Source organism: Manis javanica, chromosome 17 (assembly GCF_040802235.1).
Source record: "Manis javanica isolate MJ-LG chromosome 17, MJ_LKY, whole genome shotgun sequence".
Taxonomy (NCBI): Eukaryota; Metazoa; Chordata; class Mammalia; order Pholidota; family Manidae; genus Manis; species Manis javanica.
Window position 1 is genome coordinate 56,381,845 of NC_133172.1, and position 14,361 is coordinate 56,396,205.

The following is a 14,361-nucleotide window of genomic DNA, read 5'->3' on the forward strand; positions in this document are numbered from 1 at the left end:
AGAAAGTTTCCGCTCTACAGGAAAGAAAGAAGTATGGAATAGAAACCTAATTTAGAAAAATGCGCATGTACACACCCGCGCACCCCTCTCCTGGGATTGGTGCATGGAGAGGCAGCTGCCGACAGGGCGGTAGCCTGCTGTCAGGAGCACACGTGCTGCAAGCGTCACACTTCCGTTTGGGTCTTTGTTTTGGCAATCATTCCTCTTCTTTCTTTCTTTCTTTTTTTTTTTTTGGCAGCATAGAAATGTTTCCATAAATAGTGCATTCAATGAAGGCTGTTGCTGTATTACTGTCAACTACCCTAACAGTAGAGAAAAATTCAACAAACACTAAAGCTAAGATCAAAACAGAGAGAGCTCCCTATTCCACATCCTTTATGAACTCGTCCCTTGAAGCCATGTCACCTTTCTCTTTCCTCCTGTGAAATTCTTACCTTTTGTGGTGATGAAGCCACCCAGTTTGGCACCCACTTAGTAGTAGATGTCCCACTAAATTTAAGGCCCATTTGTTATCTTGGTGGCTGATGTACAGACTTGCAAAGCCAAGCCTTGGTTTCTCCTTGTATTGCTAAGTCAGAAACACCCAGCTCAGGGGCTGAGATTTGCCTGAGTGTTGGGTATTCGCAGCCTTCATATGCAAGAAGCCCATGAATTAAATGTTTTGATTACTTTGCTTTGGAATAATTGGAAGTCACTTGCTCAGCCAGAGTGGGGAGTCCAGCATAAAGGAGGAAATAAAAATAAAAAGGCATAAATATATGAGAAAGTCAACAAATCAAAGTAATTGAGGAGAAAAATAATTCATTCCCTCTCCCTGGCTCAGCATGGATGCAAATGATATGTCATTAAGTAAGTTCCCAATACAAAGGCAGCAGGCATAACTGTTGCATCAAATATTTAGCAGAGCCAAGAGCAATTTTTTTATTATGTTTTTTTATAAGTTTGATTTACTAACCTTCAGTGCAATCCCTATTTTTAGAGGTTGGCTCGTATTTTTAATTTGTTTTCTCTGAAGCGCTGAATCCTTCCTAGTGTTTCTGCTGTCCACTTGGTTCCTAATGGCAGAACAACAGCGAAAAGCATAATTACATTTCCTAATTATGTGTAATTAGGCAAAACCCAGATGATGTATGCAGCGTACTCTCCGAATAGCCAGGGGTCAAGGACTGCTGGAATTCAGTAACATTTTTATAAATAAGCTGGTGTGTTATTTAATGTTGGGGTCCAAGGTGGTGCTGGGTGCCTTGTAGACCAATATAATGGGTGAAATATATAGCATTCATTTTATTTAGCCGAGGAAAACTATAATTGATTCCCCGCTTTCTTACTCTCCCCTTCTTTTTAAAACCAGGGTTTAGATTTGCTATTCTTAGCCCAAGAGAGGCCCTCTAAACTCAGAACCATAAAGTTCTGCTAACTGACAGCCTAAGTGATATTTATTTTTTCCAAGCTTAATCCTTTTGAAACATGGAGAAATAAATACATCCTCTTATCTACCATATGCCTGGGATGGGAAATAAATTCTTGTTTTCCTGAGGTGTGGTACTAGTGGGCTACAGTGAATAATTTGGGCAGTCTCGCTGAAGATAATAGGGAAGGCTTCTCTATTACCAGTGATAATTATGAATCTCATAATAGAAAACATCCCGAGCCTGAACATCAATCAGAGAAGATAAACAATGGGAAATGATAGGTATACAAAAGGAAAATGGCAGTGGCCCATATGGAAGGAAAGATCGCAAGAATTCCGGCAGGGTTATAAATCATTGAGTCAAATAATTTCCATGCAATTAATATCCTCAAATTAAAACATACATTTTCCAAGAAAGATTTTGCAGAATTTTCAGCTGGGCAATTGGCTGCCTTACAAGATTCTTCTGGCAACCCCGAGCCCTGCCTCCTGAGTCTTGGGGATCTCTGGCCGAAGCTGGCTGACAGTGTCACCCAGTGAGCTTGCCTGATGACCTCCCTTCAGGCCACCAAGAAGTCAGAGCAGTGGTGGTGACACACCAAAATCTTCAGCCTCACCAGAACAACAAGGATTGGCCTGTTGAGGCTGGGAGTCTCATTTCCTTTCCTGGCCTGTGCAGACACAGCCCTGGGAAGCGCTTGGCAAAGCTGTAGACAAACGGAAAACCTTCCTTCGAAGGGTCACAGTCTCCTTCTGGCTAATCACCCTGCATTCATGCACTTTCTTCTTACCTTGCTATCATTTTTATCAAGTCCCAAGGTACTAACATGGACTTCTTTAAAAAAATAATAAAGGAATCCATTCAAGACAGTGAGAAAACACTGCCTGTTAGTCTTCTATGGCTGTTCAAAATGGAATTTAAGGCTGTTGGACTAATTTATTCACTGTATCCCATGCAAAGACCTGCAGGATCTCTGGCCTTCCCTCAGATGGGTCTGTATGCAGAAACGTGCGGACCGTGGCCCCTACCCACATGAATTCACATAGAATCTCTCCCTTCCCACCCCTGTCTAGGAGTGGGCCAGACGCTTGATTCAATTGTCAAATATGTCCTAAAGGCCACAAAATGTACTCGTGGATTGCAGTTTTATAGGCTTACTATAATATTTTGTAAAACATGTTTTTAAAGAAATATATAATTTTCCCCCCAAAGCAAGGGTTTTCCCTGCCATATAATTTGCTAAGTGTGGCTTTGCTATGCTGTAGCCCATAATTTACAGGCAGCCTCCACAAGGCAAAAAAATAACTGCAAGCTGTGATTAAGTAAGTAATGGACAAGGTAACTAATATTCTAGGAAGGATGGCCTTCCAGGCACTCATTTTAAGTGACCAGATGGTGGAAGGTTGAGATGTGTAGTCCTATACTAATTTTACGAGTTGTGGGGAATCAAGAAACGACATTTTAACCAGGCATATCTGGGCAGTTGGGCCATGGGGCTGAGTGGATGTGAATATTCTCTCTGTACATTTTAATGAGCCTGTGCCTTGTTTTCTCCATTTAAAGTAAATGGGTTTATACCTCATTATGCCACCAGTTTCTCCCATAAAATAATTCATTTGGAAGGTGTGTCCTAGGCCAGCCTGCACCAGTGCTGAGAGAGCGGTCTGCAGTGTGCATGGGGGAAGCATGGCAAAGTGGGAAAAGAACCGACTTTGGAATTAGGTAAAATTCACAATGAGGTTTGAATGCACACCACCCTCAGGAGCTGTGACCTTGGGGAAGCTTTCTGTTGTTGTTTTAGCTTTCTGTTTTGAAATACATTTCAGCTTACAGAGAAGTCACAAAAATAGTACAGAGAGTTCCCCCACATGCTCCATCCAGCTTCCCCGAATTCTCACATGATACATTTCTGCACACTAAGAAATTAACATTGGCACAACGCTACTAACTCAATTCAAATAACCGATACTTAATTTGCATTTCCCTGGGGTTTCCACTAACGTTCTTGTCCTGTTCCAGAATTCAGTCCTGGGTCCCACTCTGCATGTATTGTCACGTCTCCCTGGTCTCCTCTGATCTATGACCATTTCCTGGTCTTCATTTGTATCACTATTTTTTATGACTTTGGCACTTTTGTAGAATGTCCTAAATTTGGGGTTTTTCTGATGTCTTCTCCAGACTGGGTTGAGGTTATGCATTTGTGGCAAGAATACACAGAAGCAGGTGCCCCTCTCAGCCCATCACAGCGGAGGTCACCCAGCATCCCCATGTCTTTTTGCTGGTAATATTAACCTTGACCTCCTGGCTGAAGGAGTGTCTGACAGAAAGTTACGGTTTTCCCCTTTGTAACTGATAAATACTTTGGGGGAGGTACTTTGAGACCCTTTCTCCTCAAATTTTTGTCCACTAACTTTAGCATCCATCTGTGGATCTCACCTGCAACAATTAATGTCATGGTGCTCTCATGGTGATTTTCTATTTCCCTCATGCCTCCTACATTTATTAGTCAGAAGTCTTCTCTGTGGTAGGCTGTCCCTTCTTCTCTATTTATGTAGTCACTTCTTCATCTGTACCATTATGGGCACCTGAATATTTGTTTTATTCTGTAGGTCATAATACAATAATACTGCTATGTATTTTGTTGTTCAAACTATTCCAGCTTTGGCCCCTGGGAGCTCTTTCAGGCTGGCCCCTGAGCCCTTTCTACATGTTCCATGCCTTTTTGAGCACTTCCATACATTTTGGCACTTCAAGATACTACAGGCTCATCTTGTATTTCCCTGCCCCAATTTTAGAATTAACTGTTTTTCCCAAGAGCCCTAGTTCCTTTTATTAGAGAATGCTATTTAGAAACCAAGGTCTGGGTGCTAGCTGTGTTCATTGTTAGTGGGGTATCATAGCTTCTAGGACCTCTCAAATGGACAGAGTTTGGAAATATATGCATGTATACTAACTCATGTGTACACATATATCTCTTATTTCTGTCTCTGTGTGTGTATATTATATTTAATGTATTTATATTTGCATTCATTTCTATTTAAACAAGTCTTATTATTTTTATTTATATATTTATAATATTAAAATATATTTTGTGCATTACAATTTTATGTGTAAACATATATATTATTTACACATAAATAATATATATAAATGTGTATGTTTATATATACATATTATAAATATATATATAATTTTAAATTATAAATTAATATGTATAAATCTAAATTTAACTATGTATATTTAAAATTATAAATGAATAATTATAAATATTATTTATTTATTTATTTATTTATTTATTTATTTATTTATTTATGTATGTATGTATGTATGTATTTATTTTAAGATGATTTGTACCTGATTCCAGTCCAGCACAACTGGGTTTATCCTTGCTTTTCTTGGGGGCTGTTATTTAACCATTCTAAGTCTTGTTTTTTCTTCTATAAAATGGAAAGAGTAGGAACCACAGTCTACTGTGTGGGACAGGTCTGGTAGATTTTAAAAAGAGTAGATTAGAAAAGGAAAGGAAAGCAGTTCTTCCCTCCCCTGCATCCACACCTTCCTGTATGGTGTTGCTCATCCTCCCGTTAGGAGGTGGAGTCTGTTTCCCCGCCACTTAAATCAAGTTGACCACATCCCTGACATTGGCCAGTTGGACCTTAGCCAAGGTGGTACAAGCACAGACACGAAAAGCCTTTGCATACAGAGCTCTGCTCTGTTGTCTCTTAGAACCCAGACATCACCCGCTGGCTTGCTGGAGGATCAGGGGCCCCAGGAAGGGAGCCTCGTCGCCCTCATCCATAGCCTACCAACCTCCAGACACACGAGCGAGGCCATTCTGGAGTCATCTAGCTACCGGCCAAACCACCAGCCGACTCCAGACACGTGAGTGGCCCCGCAGAGATCAGTCAGGACAGTCACACCAGAGAAAGAGCCCGTCCCCTGCACAGAATCAAGCCCATTCTATAGAAAGTGACTCGTTTTCACCTGCAGAGTCCTGTGGTGATTAGGTAAGGGACACATGCTAATGGATAGAGATGGTGTGGAGATACGTAAGGAAAACAAGTAGACAGAACCTCTTGTGCGCCTGGCTCTCAGTAAGTGCTTCTTTTAGTCATTGATTTGTTATTTTTGAGAAAAAGTTCATGTTCCATTTGCCCCCAAGTACCTTGCCAAGCAATCTAACTAAATGAACTGTATTTGCTAACTGTTGGAACCAGTCCTTTGGACTTGATTAGCACCTTGAAAAAGAACCACTGTTAAAGTGTAAGGTTGTGCGTCTTTATCAGCTCACACCAAGGTGGAGACAGGCTCAGTAGATAGAGGACTTCAGGAGAGTGAGCAGTGTGAACACTGGGGAATGGCAAGTTTTTATCCGGTGTTGCCTTAGGGTACCGGGAGCCTGGACTGGTGGAGAGAGGGGAGAAGGGTGCAGAGCAGGGGAGCAGGAGTATGGAAGCAGGCCAAATTCAGCCTAATTAGCAGATTTGCCTAGGGCTGACCCTGAAGCAGAAAGCGAAGCCTTGATCAGTTGCTCTCCTCCTACCAGTAAGGTAGTGATGAGGTTGAACCACCAGTTCCCAATCTCATCGAAGAGCTTCCCAAAATAGATGGGAGTCAGACAAGGAGACCTGTCTATTTCCTTCCCCCTCTGAGAGTCTCTATTTCCTTAATGACCCCATGCATCTATTTAGCACAGTTTTTAATCCTTGCAAATGAGTTAGTGCACTTCGGTTTCTGCTAGTTACAGTCGTCCTTCCATTTAGCAGTGAAGGTACCAAGAACCGTTTGCTGGAATAGCTCACAGTTGCCTTGAGCAGCAGTGGGACAGATGCCCACCATGGGCAATGGGCTTGGGCCCTTGGAGGAAGGTCAGCACACTTGGCACTGCTGCCCAGACTCTACCTGGGACTCTTGGAAGACATCATCCATCCGTAGAGAACTGTGCTGCCTTCCCCTTTCAGCCACCCTTCTGCCAACACAGTCAGCAGTCAATGCAAACCTGTTACCTCTGGGAACAGTTGTCCAGGACTAGACTGCCCCTGAGCCACCCATTCTTAGGAACTGTGAAATCACATGAAGGTGTTAAAAGCCACAGTCAAATTCTGAGAAAGGTCTACCTTGGCAAACTTTATGACAAAAACGAGTAAGCCTGTTTTTCTGCCCAGACTGTAGTTTTAATCTTGATGCAGTGCACAAAGGAGGAAGTTTACATTTTTCCTACCAGATACAAGGGACCTCATAGAAAAAAGAATGGGAACTTGACTTTTACTCCACAGAACTTTTCACTGCCAGTTTCTGTGTGTGCGTGTGTGTGTGTGTGCATGCATGCACGTGTGTAAAATACCAAACAAGAAATTAGCAAAAAGAAAGAGGAGGGGAGAAAATAATAATACTTGACCACTGTCAATATTTCACTTAGTCTCATTCAAATTTCACCCCCCCATGAATAGGTTTATTTTTTTCTTCCATACCATTATTTATACTGTATTATATTTGATGCCACATCCAGAGTTTTTCAAAATGTTATAGCACAGCATTTTGTGCTATTTCCCCTATTATAACAGTCTTTATTAATATCAAACATCAGCCAGGTAAAAGCTAGCAAGCCATAGTTGTTATAGCGTGTCTTATACATCTCCAATTACTATGACTGTACACTGTTTCTAGTTCTTTACTATTAAAACAATGTTGCCATGAAACTGGCATAAAAAGTGTTTATTTCCCTATCCTCCATTATTTAGGATTCCTTACGATTCCACTCTTACCTCATATTAACCAAACACGATCACCGTTCACATTCACTATTGTTGAGGCCTTTTAAACAATAATCCTCACCCAGGATCTACCTGTGCCTCTTGTATCAGTCAGTGCCTGTGAACCTGAAGCATATGGGCCCAGGGCTCAGTTTGCTTACTGGGATGAACAGATAAGGATACCCCAGGTTTTCGAGCCTCACCATCTCTGAATGCTGATCAGTTGTTCATGTATTTGTGATGCAATGTTGAGTAGGATTCTGAATCCATATGGGCTCAGCACAGATTTCTGCGATCAGTTATTAATATCAATCATGAGTGAGGAATCAAAGGATACCCTTACATACATGCCACACAGTATCTGGGTTTTGGCAGGGTATAATGTTTCCTTTATAGTCTCTAGAGGCATTTTTTTTTTCTTTTTTAATGTATAAAATGTCAGTTATTTTTTGAAAGAAGAGGACAGGTATGGACAGTGAAGGCCAGGTGGCTGACTTTCTAGAAGCTTGCCAGGTGGTGTTTATCTTGATCAGTTCATTAACTCTACAAATCTCATCCTCAAACTTGGTGACTCAGAAATTAGATTGTGTCTACCCCCCAGGATCTTTCCTCTAGATACAGACTCACAGTAATCAAACTCAGAGAGACTGATAGATAAACCTAGTGCCAAAACAGTAATTTTCAAAGACTATATATATCAAAGATGATGTATCTATCATCTATAGTTTGAGATGTTCTTGTTGATTTAACCAGAATTACAAGGACTGAGACACATAAAATTATAAGTTACTTGATGGGCAAGTAATTGAAGCAAAGGTCAGTTGGCTGGATGATCAAATGCTTGGTTGCCTCTGAAGGTAACAAGCCTGGTACTCCCACAGTAAGGGTATATCGTGCACTTGTGTCTGTTTATTGCCCAACCCCCCCACTAGTATTTGGGTGACCTCATCGGTCTTATTTATGACTTTGCCCACCAATCTTGGACAGTGCCAGGCACGTAGAAGTGCTCAGCACACATTTGTTACCAACAAGTCTCTCAAAGTAGCAGGTGACTCCCCCCTTCAAATACATGATTCGTCATTTTCCCAGGGAGGCACCTCCCCAACTTTTGGCCCAATTTATAAACTTTAGAGGATGAAGATGAAATGCCTAAACATTGTCTTATATACTTTATTAATATATTTCACAAATAATATATTAATTTTAAAATATTGCAGTTTCTTTTAATCACATATCATGAAATAATTTTACTCCATCTCTTTATATTCATCTTCAGCATCATCCATAAAACCTCTTTGGAAGTCATCTAATAGAATTTTCCAGACCTGTCAGCTTCATTGGAAACACAACACTTTTAAATCCTACCTAATGCTGGTCCTGCAATTAAGGGTGACTCAGACTGGGTGCCCCTGTATTTCTTTTAGATCAATCCTCCTTCTCCTATCTGACCCACTTTGGATTCATTTTATTGCTGAAATGTCAGAGCACAAGCTCAGATACTTCCCAGCCCTGGGGCTGTCCGGACAAAGGGAGAAGGGATGCTGTGGTCACCAGCCTCCAAGGTGGCCTTCAAGGACCCTGGTCTCCAAAATTTGTGCACTTGTGGAGACCCCTCCTACTCCAAACAGACAGGGGGGACTGGTAGAGTACAACTCTTCAGGCTGGGTGACAAAAGACGTTGAAACTTCTGCCTTGCTCTCTCTGGTATCACTGGTTCTGGGAAAGATAGATAAATGTTTTCACCTGTTTTCATGATTTTAACAATTATACATCTGTGGACAGAAAGTTTAACAAGGTAATACTTCCATTTTTCCCTTCTGCATCGGTCATTTTCTCAAAAAGTTGGTGGCAAGCATTTTCCTTCTCATGATTAAAAAGCCTCTTGGAGATGAGTCAGATGGTACAACTTATATCTCAGTTCTACCAAGTATTATTGATTGGCCCACAGTCACACCCAGGTAATTGTTGATGTTGTATCTTAGTTTTCTCATCTGTGAAATGAGACTACTTCATATAGTTAGTGTGGGGACTTAAGATCTATAAGATGTTTATTTCAGTGCTACTACACATAGCCATGGCAAACATATAGTACATAGATGCTATTTTCATCATTATTTTCATATTACTTATTGTCATTTTTTATGTAGTTAATGATAAGTAAGAAAGCAAAATCCAAAGATCCAGTCTCAGCAAACTTCCCATAACCTGTTTGCTAAAACCCCCTCCTGCCCCAGGTCTCCATTCTTCATGAATCCTTTCAGTCACCAGGCAGAGTCTTTGTATTGTCTTTTCATCAAGGATTTTATCTTAAAACCTGCAATACTCCACCTTTCCCCAGGTGGATAGGAGAGGCGGAACTATACTTCTCAAGTAATTTAGCATGCACTCTGAAGGTGTGGTGTGAACGGAACTGACTTCCTGATTCAAAGCCCAGCTTGTTAGCATATACGTATATCCCAGGGAGATTTTCACGGCACCTCCATGCCATGAGCAGTTCTGGGTGTAATAATTCAGTGGCAAACCGCTCAGCAATAAGTCTTCAGGCAAAATGGACACTGACTGTCTCTATCTTATGAAGATTCAGATACTGACATAATTGAAGATGTTTTCAACATTATGGATGCAAACAGATGCCTTTTTATTTCTGAAGGAACTTCCAGACTATTAGATTAAAAAATGAACAGAGGAAATGAAAAATAAAATTGTCTGTTAAGGTAACAGCTATTGTGCTACAGATAACCAGTATTATCACTTTGCTACATTTCCTTCTAGGTTTTTCTCAGCTGATTACATGATTGTTTTTACATGATAGTGACTTTGCTGGACACTTATATTATTTTGTATCCTGATACTTTTTTTCTGAATTAAAATGATAATAGTGGACCTTGTTCTTTCTCCTCTATTTTATAAGTTGCTTGTGATGAACTTGTATCATAATAAAAGTTAATTTCATTTTAGGAAAAATGAAAGACATTATCATATGTTTAACTTAATTTATTATTTGCATGCAGTCGATCAAAAAGGATCCTTTTGTTCAGCAAAATAAAACCCTTAAAGCACCGAATGTTTGAAATTATTGCAAAACAGGTTCTAAGTTGGCAATGAATTTGAGAGATAAAGAAGACTCTTATTTAGATAACATTAGTAGCTTTCTAAAATATTTATCTAGCTAATATTTTACTTCCTGTCTATGCATCTCTAAAACTGTAACACTTCACAGGAAAGCAGTAAAAATTACTGTCTTGGGTTAAGATTAACACCTAATGAAACTGCATTGGTTAATATTTGAACAGCTTCATTTTGTTAGTAAAACTTTAAATTGAACTATGGGTTTTATTTTCTTACTGAACTAACTACTTCTCGAATTTGGACTCCATTATTTCATTTAAAGAATCAGTATGATGTGTCTTAAATGAGTCAGGACTATGATTGACAATCTACCTAGAAAGATTAGGCAGTTGGGGGTGATGTCCCCCCCACCCCCCAATTATTGCCTTTGTTCTTACAAGTGTGTTTAAATCTATTTCTGTTAATTTACAATTTGAAAGGTGGGTGAAGAGCAGAGTTTGAAAAATAGATTACTGTCTTCATTAATACAGGTTTGACCTACAAAGTCTTCACGTACTTAATGATTAAAAACCAAAGTACTAAATAATAAATTATAAGAATTTATAGGAGTCATCATCTTGAAATTAGCTACTGAATGTTCTTATCATAATAAATCTGAGTGGGTGTCTAATTTAGTGTTAGCTGACTAAAATTATATGTTGCAGGCAGGGAGAAAAAAAAACACTTTTGTTTGAAGACAAATGCAGTGAGTTTAATCCCAGGTGATCTGAAAGGCACCTATCTTTTGCTATGTTCACTTCCCAGAAAGTCTGGCGAAACTGGTTGAATGAAGATCGATTCCAATTTGTAAATCTGGCAGATAATAAAATATCCCCCACCCCTTGATGATGTGTGTGTTAACATTTCCTGTGCAGAAGTGTAGCCCACCAGATCCTGAGCTAACAAAACAGGGAAGACAGACTGCATTCTCCCAATTTCAAGTGTGTGTAGGCTTAATCATTTTCGGGGTAGAAGGGAGTTTGGTTAGCTGGTGAGAGAAAAGATGGGCACCATTCCCTCCACTACTTCTTCTCCTTCCACTTTATGGGTGTATCTGAACAAATATTTCTATCCATTCAACAAATTATTTACTAGGTTCCCATCCTGGACCAATCAGATTCTGTATTAAGCTTGTGCGGTACAGGAAAAATCAGGGCTTACCCTTTACCCTCAAGAAGCTCAAAGGTCTTTTTATGGAAGAAAGACTTGGGAACAAATGCATTTAAATGAGCTTTGCACAGAAAAACAGGTGCATATACACGGTACCCAAGAGAGTTCCTAACATTATCTCCAGTGAGCCAAGGCAGGTAGAGGAAAAGTTTCTTCTAAAAGAAGTAAGAAAATAGGAGTTTATGAAGGGGAGAGAGTATCCAGTATCCAGGGAAGGTGCTCTTTGAAGGGAAGCAGCGTGTGAAAGGTGTGCAGAGAGGAAACAGTCTATCTTGGCCGCTAGAAATACTTTTGGTGGGACACAAAGGGCCAAAACAAGGGTGACTGAGGATAATGCTAAGGACCTAGGCAGGGATCCTGGGGAAGGACCGCGGCAACAAGCCCGGGCTCAGGTTCCAGGAGACAGAAAGGCACTAGAGGCTTTGAAGCAGGTTGTAGTGACTTTATATTGAAGTAGAAACAGAGTAATTCTCTTCCACGTACTATGAGAAGCTGGCATATAATTCAGTGATTTTTTTTTCAGATTTAGTATCTTATGAGATAGAACAGAAGAAAAAAATAAATGTACACAGATTCATGGGCATACACGCATTTACACACATGTATTCTCAAATAATTTACCCCCAATATGCAGAGATTTTGCAAATTGAAAAGAAAAATGTGAATCTTCCCCCAGTAGAAAAATGGGCAAAGTCAATGAACAGGGAATTCATTGAAGAAAATTAGCAAACACGAAAAAAGCCTCAACTTTAGTTTTAATTTATGGAAATGGAAATCAAAGGCTGAGATGCTATTTTGCACCACGACATCAACAAAAGTTAAGAAGGCAGGTAACTTCCATGTTGGTGAGTGTGTAGAATATAAGAGGGTATAGAAAAGAGAAGTTGTCCCAAATCTGGTCTGGAATAGAACCTTTTTGCGTGATATAGTTCATAACTTCATTCCTGATAAATTGCTTAAGCAATTTTCTGATAAACGTTAATGGGATTAAGACTTGTTCTGAAAAATCAGGCACCCATCTAGCCAGCTGACTGTCTGTCAAGAGTCTAATGACCTGAAACCAAAAGTTCTTCTCTTTTTTGTATCTAGTCTAACACTGACTATCTTATCACTCCATTTCCCTATAAAATGTCTCTACGCAAAAGTGAATCTCTGAATTGATCTGCTAGAGGCTTTTTCCCTTGTAGCAAAATTACAGCAAAACTTTGACTCATGCTCATAACTAGACTTTCTAAAAAGTTTTCTTTAACAGGGAAAAAAGGACATACAGTATTTAAAGGAGCATAAATTGGTTTTTGTCATCTTGAAGAGCGAGTTGGTGATTTCAACACAAATTCCAATGCTGAACCAGAAAATACAGAAATATCTGAATAAATGTGCAAGGTCTCCCAATTAGGAGAAACAATGATTTTGTTACCATTATTATATATGTGTGTGTGTATATATATATATATAAAACATAAATTTTTTGTACAATCATCTATTATATGTATACATAATAATATATCTATTTACTGAACCTGTCGATTCTGAATTCCTATCTACAGACTAATGTTTAACTGAATTACAGTTTTTCCAGTTTTAAATGTTGCATGATAAAACAAAGATAATAAAGAGATAGATCTAAATATACATATTAAAGAATATGTATACAAATATATATACACACACACATACATAATGGCTGTCCATGATACAGTGCTGAATGAGGAAAAGCAAATTGCAGAACAGTGCTCACATTATGAGACCTTTTGTATTTAAGGAGGCCATAATGCACCTGAATGTCTTGTGTGTATTTGCATATGCTTATAATGTGGCCTGGGTTTATCATAATAGACATTAACTGTTAACAGTGGTGACCCCTTGACAGGAAGCACTGGAGATGGGAAGGTTTTGTAGGGGAGGGAACTTGTTTTCTTTATGTAGTTCTATCATGTTTGAGTTTTTTTCCCCATCAACATGTTCTATTTATTGAAATTAGGAAAAAGGGCCAAAGATCTAAATAGCATAAATGTAACCGACAAAGCGGCATTGGGAAGACAGGACTCCGTCTAACAAAAGGCGACTGGAGACCGGGCCAGTCTTGAATGAATGAACGCATGAACCAGCCTGCAGTCAGGGCGCATGGTTTCTGCTGTTTTCTTACATAAACAGAAAGCTCGGGAAAAGGAAGTGGAAAAAAGCAGGAATGAATTTGATTTTTCTCCCCCCCTGCTGATTTCCACCCCTGCCTCCTCCCCCATTCCTCCACAATTTCTAATTAATTTTAAGAGTGATGCCTCGCAGATAAAAGCAGGCATCCCTTTGGGAATCTCACCAGGAAGAAGTGGGTCTTGCCGTGGAAAGGAATGTTATTTTTAGTATTAAAAATTAATTAAAAATGGAATGTGTTAAAGCTCAATTTTTATTATTAGCACTCATTCCAGAGGGCCTGTTGCTGATGGTAAAATTTCAAATCCTTTCTGTAGGTATAAATTTGGTTCTAGGGAAATTATTTTAGCATTCAGTGTTTTATGTGCCAGTCCATAAAATTCATGCTCCTCTGTGATTCTGTTGGGATTGGGAGAAGGGACAGTAATATACTCAAAATTTCGTCTGTGGCCTCCTGTCGGAGGCACTAACAGCCGGCTATTAGAACCTGATAGCTAGTGATGGCTCTTTTCAGAGGATACATAGACACTGATAGTATTTTTTGCAAAGGAAGAAAACCAGTATGGGAACAATTTAACGTGACCCAGCATTGAAATTTACCTTTTTTGCTTTTTCAAGTCAGTGTTTGCATCTCCTGTTTTCACTTCCTTATAAACCGGTGGTCTCCAAGTAAACACACTTTTCTCTTGCTGGAATGAGAAATCATAATAAACTTAATGAATTTGGGCACATATCCTGACTGCAGTAGCAGATAGTGCTAATGGCTT

The 14,361-nt window shown here is 39.5% G+C and overlaps 1 protein-coding gene across 1 annotated transcript in view; it reads left to right on the forward strand.

Moving 5' to 3' along the window:
• The window catches only part of WWOX (WW domain containing oxidoreductase), a 901,165-nt gene that overhangs the window by 599,381 nt on the left and 287,423 nt on the right, over positions 1 to 14,361 (forward strand). The window lies entirely within an intron of this gene.